This window comes from Gambusia affinis, linkage group LG03 (assembly GCF_019740435.1).
Source record: "Gambusia affinis linkage group LG03, SWU_Gaff_1.0, whole genome shotgun sequence".
Taxonomy (NCBI): Eukaryota; Metazoa; Chordata; class Actinopteri; order Cyprinodontiformes; family Poeciliidae; genus Gambusia; species Gambusia affinis.
Genome location: NC_057870.1, coordinates 2,480,031 through 2,491,503, shown reverse-complemented (window position 1 = coordinate 2,491,503; position 11,473 = coordinate 2,480,031).

Genomic DNA, 11,473 nt, shown 5'->3' with positions numbered 1-11,473 from the left:
ACGAAGCAACATTTATTTTCATCTCTCATACTCCACTTTTCAAGCATGCTCATGTATGATACATTCTAAACAGCAAACATGGCAGGACACTTCCTTTGATGTCAGCTTACGTTTGGATGATTGTGACTTCAATCATGATCAACGTGATCATCATTCAAATGCTTCTTGATCAAGCAGAACAGATCCAGTCCACATCCAGAAGACGAGAGCTGACCTGCAGGGGTGTGTGAGTGTGTGTGTGAGTGTGTGAGTGTGAGGCATGTCAGCGTTAACCACAGCGCTGCCCTTCAGCTCCCATTTGGTTGAGTTTTAGTAATATAAATATTAATGGTAACTGGTGGAACTGGTTCCTGATGACATGGAACATTGTTATGTCCAGGCCTGTAGGAACTGAATAATGATGTGACGGTTTCTAACTTAGGGCTGAATACCAAACGGTCCAGATTCTGGGGGAGCAACAGCAAACTAGAAGGGGTGTGTTGAAAACTTGCGCTCATGCTGACGGACGTTTTGTGAAATTGAGATTATTCAACTTGTCTGTTTGTTTCTTAAATTTGTTCGAGATGTTTTTCCCGGTGGAGATTGACAGTCCTCCAGGGAGCAGCGTTCAAGCGAGGATTTCCACATTCTCTTGGCAGTTTGACTGTTTGAGTTTTTCATGAAGTTTCTGATGCCAGAACGAAGTGTTTTTGTGCGGTGCCTTTCAAGGGGGAAATGATTTTGCACATGAATCTTGAATCCTGAGAAAATATCCCTTTTTGCAGAATCAGAACTTATTTTAGAGTCTTGATTTGTTTCTCATGTTGAGGTCAGCTCTGCGGGGAGAGCCGGGGCAGGACTTCCTGACAATAAGCCAAGTGACACACAATGATCCCGTCTAATGACTTGCCGTTTGTGTGTGAAACTTCACTGGGATCCAGAGTAAACTGCAGAGAAATTTTGTTGGCAATTATCTGTATTTTCAAACAAATGATGTAAGGGTGTATGTGGAGATGTCCCTAGTTTTAGTAAACTTCCACCTCTGCTCATCGTGTTTCGGCTCATCGTTTTATGTTCCTGAGCTGCAGCAGTTCCATTGACGCAGCAGCAGGTCGTAGTTTACAGAACCCACTGTGTTCGTCCCACTAACCTGGCCCACTCTGAGCCTTCCAGCGTCTGCTGGAGCTGTTCCCATGGTGATGGATGCTGCCAGTGCAAGTTGTGGTAATCAAACACAAACACTAAAGTGGTGATTGGCACACATGTAGAGAGATCAGGGTGTGCCTGGACTAGACTCATTCTAACAGTAAACAGTCATGAATGTGGACGTTAGCTGATGAGAAGAGCCTGATTGGCTCCTTTTAGATCATTTCCAGTGAATCGGGATATTTAATTCAAATCACCTGGCTGTTTTCCATCATCTCACTGACTTGTGTTTCGAGTCATTAACATAGAAATTGAGGTTTATGTGAGGAAGACCAACGTTTAACTCGTCATAGTTAAGCATGTGCAATTTGGTATTCCTTGTAAATTTCTGCACCAATTAAATGACTGATTTGTCCCTGTTTTGGTTAGGTCAGTGAAGGCACCACAGCAATGATGAAACAAAGCTTCACCATTAAAGCTTTGTTTTTCTGTATTTCTGGGTTTGCATTGGACCCAGAAACATGGAGCCTTTGGATTAACAAACAGAACCAACAGCCCATACTTCCTGTCAACATGACCTGAATTTCACTTTAATGCAGTTCAACTGATGAGGTTTTATTGTGGCACACTCAAATATTATTATTTTAAATTTTTAATGTATTCTTACATCCAGCTGATAATATATTTGAAATGTGTTTCAGAAAGACGCAGCCTATTTAAAATATACTTAAGTAGATTATTTTTCATCTGGGTATTGATGTCATGACTTATAGTTTTGGTTAAACGCTGTTTTTTTTCCTGCTATTTTTCCACAAACGGCTACATTTACTGTTTCTCTCGCAGTCTATCCATGAGAAGCTGTGGCTCCTCCAGAGTTACCATATAACCTCTTCCGTTCCAGGTTGATGGATTGAGCAGAACCGTTTCTGTTCCTCCACTCCCGCCTCCCTGACCCGTCTGATGTTTTCCTTGGTCTTCATTGGACTTGTTGCTCACCAACTGTGTGTAGATGAAACAAACTCTTCTGCTCATTCTAATCACTCAAAGCACTTTTACAGCATAGCAGAAACTTCACTCATCCATGCAAACCCAACCATTCCCTCCATCATTGGGAGGTTTAGTGCCTTGCCCATGGACACATCCACATGCGGTCAGGGGAACCTGGAATAGAACTAATGACCTTCTAATTGACAACTCCTCTTCCCACTGAGGCATTTTCCTGTCACAGTGCAACTGTCTTCATGGCTGCGATTCAAACACACACAGGTGGACTTTGTTTACTATTTGGCCGACTTATGAATAACGTTGGCTGCACTGGACTTCATTTAAGGTGCTGAGAATAAATCTTCCATATTGTTCTTTCTGGTGCACGAAATCTCAAACACTTTCCTTCCACGAGAGTGTAACGGTGGTCCTGCTTGATATGTGGCCATACAGACACAAAGATAAGTTCAATGGTTCCTATTCTCTCTTTTTCCAGGGACGATCAATTATATTTTTGATTCTGACTTCTGCTTTGCTCACTGCCATGTGCTTGTTCTGATCTGAGCAGCTTTATGTGTAAGTTGATGGAGGAGGGCTTTGGAACCTTCAGGAACTCTGGGATCTTTACACAAAAAATAATTGTGTTTTATACCCTAAATTCTTCTTCTCTTAGATCAACCCATCAGGTTTTACTTTCTCTGATTTTCATTGTCCCATATGTGCTTGTATTGTTTCATATACATTCTTCACTCATTTGATTAACCACAATATGATTTCAAGCATAAAGCGTATCTTACCATGTAACATTATGCCAGAACAGCATTATGAATGTCATTCTTGGAGGCATGACTCACTATGGCCGTATAAACCTTGTCTCATTGTGCCAACATGGTTATGGTTAGCTGAGCTGTTCCTTCTCGGTGTCCCACCCTCAGCGCTGCCTGGGAATTCCCTGTGTGGGAAAGGCAGCATGAGGTGTTGGATATCTGACACATCCCCATGGAGCTGGAGGCATTAAGGGCTTTAAAGATGTGGACCTCTTCACATCCACTGGCGAAATTGATCTGCAGACATTGATGCATGCCTCTATGATTTAGCCAGAAAGGCATGTTGTTAAAGGAAAGTCTTTTGTTTTAATATTGGTCATTGTCAGATCTTCAAGTATCAGCAAGTTGGTTGATTAGAAGAAGGTTCAAACAGTAACAGACATGTTCCAGATAAACCTGGGCTCAAACCGGGCGTGGACCTCCATCTCTGGACATGGAGTAACACAGTCACACTGCCTCCTCCTTGCTGCAGACTCCTTGACACTGGGCCGGGACTCAAACCCACCACAGTCTTGCTTTACCACTGTGCAGGCCCCAGCTGCCAGCAACCGCTGGTTAAAGAAGGAAGTAATGAAGAACATGACGGACTACACTGACCATCGTCTTCATCGGATACAATACAGGAGAATGTTTTCCATCAGAGGCTTCATCAGATTCACTGTGATACTGACTGCTACAGGGCAAATGAGGACACAACATTAAAATTGGATTGGTTATGAAAACATTTAATTTCCTCTGAAATTAATCAAGACTTTTATTCTGAATTGATTTCGTGTATCACAGAATAACCAATATGATACAACTGATCCGAGTTTGTCTTGGGAATATGAGTAAAATATTTATTCCATCAAAGTGAGAGCAGTGGCACCTGATGGAATTCTACTGCTGGTCTCCACTGACCTTGACCTTTGAATGACCCACATGTCCTCGTTGCTCCATTAGACTTTTGATGGACTCAATACATTTTTTTGTTTCCAAAATACTTAAGTAAAAAACAAATCTGTTTCCCAGTGAAGGTACTGCAAGTGTTGTATGCCACAAGGTAAAATGCTAATACTGAAAAAATCTAATGAAGCTGATAAAATAAAATGTCTTCTGTAAGTAACTTTGATGTAGCAATAGATTTAAGCCCTCTTTGATAAGATCCCAGAGCTGTGCTACCTTTATATCGTCATGTCCTTATCTTTATTAGTGATCCAAAAGTTGCTTCCAAACTTTCCCGTTGGCTCAATACAATGTGAGAGTGTTTTTACGCTGGAGAAAAATGTGTCATGTCCCTTTAGTTTGCAGACAGCAGCTGTCTGTGCTGCACGCTGTGCCGGCGCTGAACGATCCCAGCATCACTACAATGCTCACATTCTTTATTAACCTAGATTTTAGCTGTAACCAAGCCAGCATGCCTCTTGGCTGGGGGGAAGTAGGAGACTCGCTTTGTAGCTGAATGTCAAGTATGTCTGGATTTTAGAATTAAAAAGAAAGAGAAAAAAACAAAACTTGATCAAAGTTAGAGCGTAATGGATTTCTGCTTCTACAAATTCAGACTATGTACACAAGGAGTCCGGTTGTCCTGTGGTGGAGGAGGTCGGTCTTTTGTGCACTTCAACACAATTCTGTTGAAATCAAAGCTTTAAATATACGTACAGCACAACACAAAATCAACATGTAGAACTGTTTATATTTATGGTGCAATACAAAAAAAGCCACCTATGGATTTTTGTTTTTTTAATTTTTATTTTGGCCAAACTGAAAACTTTCGTCTAACCTGAGTAAATTCAAAGTGTGATTTTCAAATGTCAATTTAATTTGTGAAAAGAAAAAAAAAAAGATCTGAAGCAACTTTAAATCTGTCATTAAGTGTTTGGAAGAATGGACACTCAGTGTTTACATGACAGTGTATGGATATTGGTCAAATCTTCTAGATGAGATTGTTTTAATTCTGTCACAGTGAGGGGTTTCAAAGCCTGAATAATCTTTTCATACAAGGTTAAAGTGCAGAACCTCAATTGGGTTTAAGTCCTGACTTTGATTAGGCCACTCCAAAGCCTCCAGGTTCATGCTAAAGCCAGATTCAGCGGTTTACTTGCTGGTCTATTTTGATTCATTGTCCTCATGCATAACACAAGTGATCTTAAGGTCACAAACAAACTAAAACTATTTCCTGACTCAGCAGTCTACAGAATATTTTCCTGACCGTCTTGGAGACCATCAGAATGATTTTAGTGTAATGTACAAACGAGGAACCAGCTGAACTCCCTCCTGCTCTTTTTTGCCTGGAGAAGTTTCTGCCTTAGAACTTTTTGCTCTTCCTTGCAGCTTCTTCTTTGACCTTTTGGGTGAGTCACTGATGTCCTCATGGAGTAATTTTGGTGGGCGACCCACTCCAGGGACATCATTGTTCCAAGCTTTCTCCATGTGCGGATAATGGCCCCCAGTGTTGTTCACTGGAGCCCCGATGCCTTAGAAAAGACTTTCCAAACTCAGTTTCACATCTATCTTAGTTTTCCTTTAGATTGGTACAGGATGATGTGTTTGGAGATCTCTTACCCTACTTCATGCTGCCAGACAGATTCAACTCAAGAAACGTATCAATTCAGAAACAGAAATTCTATCAAGACTCTGAGTCCAGCTACAGAAATTGAACTCAGCTTTCGATGGCTAACAAGAATAAACAATGATTTAACAAGCTGATATCTGAATAGGTTTTTTTCTTTTCATTTTACTGAAACAATTTTTGTGTTTAGTCTAAACCTATTTGATCAGTTATCAAAAAATAGAAGAAATCTGAATAGATTAGACACTTTATTGTACTCAGATTTATTGAAAGACAGATTTGAATGCAGCAAAGTAAAAAAAAACCCAAAATAATGTCAAATTTTTTAACTTTGCTGCTCTTGGGACAGTTTAGGATCTCCTCAGGGTTTAGCCCACCTCTGACCTGCTGACCGCTGGGATCAGTTCCAGGAGGATTAAACAGCACCCTCCTGTTCTTTTTTGCCTGGAGAAGTCTCTGCCTTAGAACCTTTTGCTCTTTTTTGCTCCTTCTTTACAGCAAAATAATAAAACATTTAGCAAGAAGTGCTCATGTGTTGTTATTGTCGCTAAAATAAAAAAATAAAAAAATAAATAAAAACATGTTTATAGCTTGCATGGCAACCTTTAAGTGCAGTGAGATACAAAGCCTCTCAGAAGTATTCAGTCACTGAACTTTCCAAACATTGTTTTTTTTTAATCCTGAATTGTGAGTTTTTACTTAATGCTGCAATTTAAACCAAATAATTATTTTACAATATGCAAGAAATAAAACTTCCCTCACCTGGCTAGAGAGCCACATTATTTTCACTCACAATATCAAGTTAAAATAAAATAAAAGTAGTTAGCATGGCCACTGATGACAGCACATAAACAGTTTTCCTGTAAAGGTGAATTGCATTGAGAAGTGAGTACATGTGAATGATTGACAGTGCTAAGCCCCTCCTTCTGGTTCTGATTGGTTGTTTTCAGACAGCAATAGAACCTTAGAGAGGGGGTGGAGGAGAGCCATCTTTTCACAAACTGTCTGAAATTGCCACAACATGACGATAGTTTTAACAAATATGTAAATAACATGTTTCTTTATAAACACGACATACTGCAGCTTAAAGCTACATTTTAGAAACTAATCTAAAAATTGTGACTTATCTCAATCAATCATATCAAATTCAAATTCTAAAATATGAAAGTTTTGAGTCAAAAAGTGCAAATTAGCAAGTCTCTCAGGAATTACATTATGCAGCATTTCATGTTACAGTGCTTTAAAACTAACACAAATGCACCAAACTCTCCAACTCCTCACTAATGAAATGCTGAATGCATTTAGTGTTTTTGGGTCTTTGCTGGTGGTGAATACTGCACAGCCTGATTAGTGCAGTGATGTCACAGCATGGTCCTGGGCCAGAGCCTTTCTGTGTGGCTTTTTCATGTTTCCTTCCTCCTGTACACAAAGTAACTCATCATCTCAACAGGAGATTCTGCATTACCCACAGGCATGAGTGTGCATGTCAACGGTTGCTTGTCTCATTTGTCTCTGGTTTGACCCTGGAAAGGACTGGTAATGTGTCCAGGGTGTTCCCCGTATCCCACACACTGACCTCTGAAAACAGCCAATAGTTCCCTCCAGTCCTCTCACAGTCACTGTGTAAAGTAGAGAAAAGCACAAGTAAAACAAAACTTCAGTGTACTCCATTTTATATCAGTTTTGTAGTTCCAAGGTGGAAAGTCAGATTTCAGCACCAACAACAACCTTCAAGGGAAATATGATGTAAAATTTACATTTGTCAGCTTCATACTGTGTAATAATGTTATTCTCTCATCACACAAATACCTGCAGTGTTGCTTTGACCCATTTAAAGCAACACTTTAGGAACGTCTGTTTATAGATTGCACCGTATATTTATCCAAAGCGCTGCCTTGCCCACAGAACACCCCAACCCCACACATCCCCCACATAGTTCCTACAGACTAGCGGCAGCAGCAACTAGCAAAAGCCTGGTGTAACTGCACATCTACTTACCTCATCATACGAACTACTTCTCAGTCCAGCGCATCAAAAGACATGGAGAAGTACCAAAGTGATGAAGTACTGTTGAAAAGAGCAGGAGCTTCTTAAAGACAGATAATTCCAAAGCACCAGGTTGTGATGCAAAGTCTAATTTCTTTTAAGTTGTTTCATATATAGATATAACTTTTTATAACAACTGAAGGTAACTATGTGCCTGGAAAATACGCTACAGCTCCTTGCAATTCAATATGGATGCTGCACACACAGAACACACTGAATGTTGCAGGAATGAACTGTGTTCTGTTATTATAGCTGACAGTTTGTATTTCATTAAGTCAGCCACACTGTGTAACCAGGCATTTCCTGATTGTAATGTTATCTTTGAAAACCTGACAGCAGAATCTCACAAACAAACCCATATCAACCCTGTTGATTTATATTTGTCAATTTACTGGACAGTCTCTCTCCTTTCTGGTTTGTGGGCGCATTGTTGGCAATCCAGTGAAAAATAATGTACTAGTACAAATATCTCATGTGAAAGCCCCTCACAGTAAACACTGTCCTTACAGAGGCATGCAGCTGGTGGTAACTACATGGTAACAGAAGCAGCTGCACTTCTGTAAGCACATTTGCTCTTAGTACTGAATCACTAAATATATCACTATTTCTGTGAACATTTGTCTAGAAATAATTCCATCACTTTTTTCCAACCATGTTTTTACAATGTTCAGGAGGATGTTGCCTTTGTATGAAAATGAAAAATGAAATTATTTTCAAATACCCGGTTGAAGAAGTTTTTTAAGAAGTGCTTTGGACCGTTGTCCTGCTGCATAGCCCAAATGTCCTTGGAATGAAGGTCACAAACTGACAAGTTACCATTTAACAACATGGGCTGATGTGCTTTCACAGAGAGCCAGGTACTTCCTGGAGGAGGGCACCAGCTGAGATGATGCTGCCATCAAATAAGCATTCTTCTTCTCCTGTAGTTAACTTTTTATTTTTCATTAACACAGAAGGAACTCCTACATCAGCTCTTCTTTTTTTATGTCTCTGCTCTGTCTCAACGACACAATCCAAGTAATTCTCTGCTGTCGCTATGTGGATGCTTGTCGATGTAGGAGAAGTGAAGGCTGCAGGTCAATGCTGGGTTTCCTTAGATAGAAAGCTCCTAAAACAAATATATTTAAGAAATTGCTTAGAATGAAAATGGAGTCGTCCTTTATGCCTGGTGCACATGTTTAAATGTTCTGACTGAAGATTGCTGACCAAGTCATGCATCAATACATTTCTGTTGAGTTTGTTTTTCTTGGTGTTGTAATATAAGACATATCTTTACATAACAACATGATTTTAAAATGTTATTTTAAAATCACACGTCTTGTTTAGCTTAGCTAATCATACTTTGTTTCCCAGTAAGGACTCCTCTGCAGATTAGACTGTAGAAAAGTTGACTCATTTTCTCTAAAGACCTTGACAGGGGCTCCTAACAAAAGGACACACATCCATCCTGAATTTTTGGCCATGAACAAAGTTCAACATTTGGCTTAATGAAAACTACGGCCTGCCAGTACAGGACGCAACAGCTGCCCCAACTGGCACTAAAGGGGCCAGAACAGCCTTAAAGTCAGTCAGCCATCAGTCACACTGCCCCACCCAGAGCCAGACATCACTCCCAGTGCAGCGAGGGGTTAAGGGCAGGAGGGGAGACGTATCCTTGTAGTTCTGGGATAGTGGAGGGAACAGAGGAAAACACGATTCTGGGCCAGAACCAAGTTTCCCTCAGTTCCCTCCACTATCCATCCGTTTCCTGTCTGCAGTGTTGTGAAGGTTGTTTCATTTTAAAGGTGCGGTATGTACATTTTAATTAAAGCAAATAATTTTTACATATTTGTTAAAGCTGTTCTGTGAAAAGATGGATCTCCTCCACCTCCTCCCGGAGCTCCTATTGAACAAATGCATCTCTCCTGACCAGAAAAGACCAATCAGAGCCAGGAGGGGGAGCCTAGCGCTGTCAATCAAACTCATGTATTCACTGCTCACTGTGCTAATGGCAGAAAAACAACTTACCATTACAAGATAACCGCTTATGTGCCATCATCAGTGGCTATGCTAACTATCTTTAGCATTCACAACAAGTTGGGGAACAACAGTCAGGGTGGAGAGATGCAGTATTGTAGCAGAAATGCATGCTGGGAGGAGGGAGTCCTGCACATGGACAAGACTGACAGCGCTAAGCCCCGCCTCCTGGCTTTGATTGGTTGTTTCTTGTTAGCACTGAGAGAAGGCAGTGGCATTTTTTTCACAGATTTTTTGTCTCATAATATACTGTCACAACATAGTGACAGTTTAAACAAATATGTAAAAAAATATATGTTTGTATAAAAGTTTCATACTGCAGCTTTAAACTCACCTCAACTTAAATCTGTTGAAAAAGGAAGGCTGGGACTGAATGTCATTCTTCTGGCTGATTGAGGCTGTGAAGAACCCCGACTCGGGTCAGAACCATGTTCTGGCTGTGTAGCATGGTGAACTGATGCAGATGCTTAGCTTGGTTTAACGCCTGGATGAGATGAATCATTCCAGATAAGGTCCAGATGCTGTACAGCTTGATTTGATCTTATTGTTGACAGATGTATTTCCTATCACCATTGTTTACAGATGGGGATTTTAAACCAAATTGAATCTATTTTAGAAAAGCCTTGGCAAGATCCCTGTTTACCTGCTATCTTTTCATCTTCAGTCTCCTCCCATCCATATTTAATATGGCTTGGCAATCGTCAAGTCGTCTCGAGGCTCGTGTGAAAAAATAATTTCATGTCCATAAATAATCTGCGTTGAGTTTTGTTTATGCCCTGCAGTCGGTTGGCTCAGCAACAAGGCAAAAACATGTGGGTGGTTTTGGAAGATATTTATCTCCACCTCTGCTCCAAAATATTGATGTGAGGTCCTGACACGGCCACTCCGCCTCGCTCCTCTCTGAAAGCCACCATTGTATCCCACACAATGGTCTTCTTCAGGGTCCTCTTTGGACACTTCCCTGGACTTTATGCAGGAAAGCCCCCTCTTAGAGAACAAGCTTCATTATTCAGTGTCTGCAGGTTTCTCTGGACAAGCCCAAACAAAAGCCCTTTTAATTGGAGTTTTATTGAGGATTAAACCTTCAGGCCTTATTTTACACATGAGATTTCACAAAGCTTAAGGGGGAGACAGGAGGCTGACCAAGCAGACATTTACATGAACATCTAGAAAAAGGTTTGGTGTTCTTGTTCTGCTCCAGTGTTCTGCCTAACAGCAACATTCTCCTGGCTGCCACAGGAAATAACCCTTAATTAAAGCCACACTGAAGTCTTCTGCATTCTGCTCTCTACAGTTTTCATTGTGTCTTGTGATGTGAGTGAAACGTGTTCTGTCAGAATCAGGAAGACCGAAGCTCTCATAGAGTTAAAGAGCCGCCAGGCAGCCTTCCCTTCATGCCTTCAGACTATAAAATCAAAGCAGTATTTCAATTTGAACATTGGGGTTAAACCCACTGTTGTCTTAATCGTCTTATTGTCTGAGGCAGAAAACTGGAACAGAAGTATGGAAGAGAGAGAAAGATAAAAGAAAATCATTTTTCAACACACAAGTTAATATTTATTAGAGGTGAGATGGTGTGCATTCCTCTGACATTGTGTGGCCATGTTTGGTTTCCTGTTCTTAATTTCTTATGCCTGGTATGTTGGTAGCAGTAATTGAAAGAAGGTGACAAATTTCACAAAACAACACAGACAATTTCACAGGTTTGGAAAATGAGGGACTTATTATCCAAACTATTATTCTGCCTTTATAAAGGAAATGGCTATTTTGGAAATATTTTCTAGAGTAAGAGGCTAGTTGCCTCATGCTCCAATTTAGAATGTTTCATGCTCCATCAGCACATCAGAGCCTCCTTGCAGATCAGCAGAGGCTGATCTCCTCGCCTTGCACCACTGCAAGCAATGAAAAAATGTTGGGGGTTTTT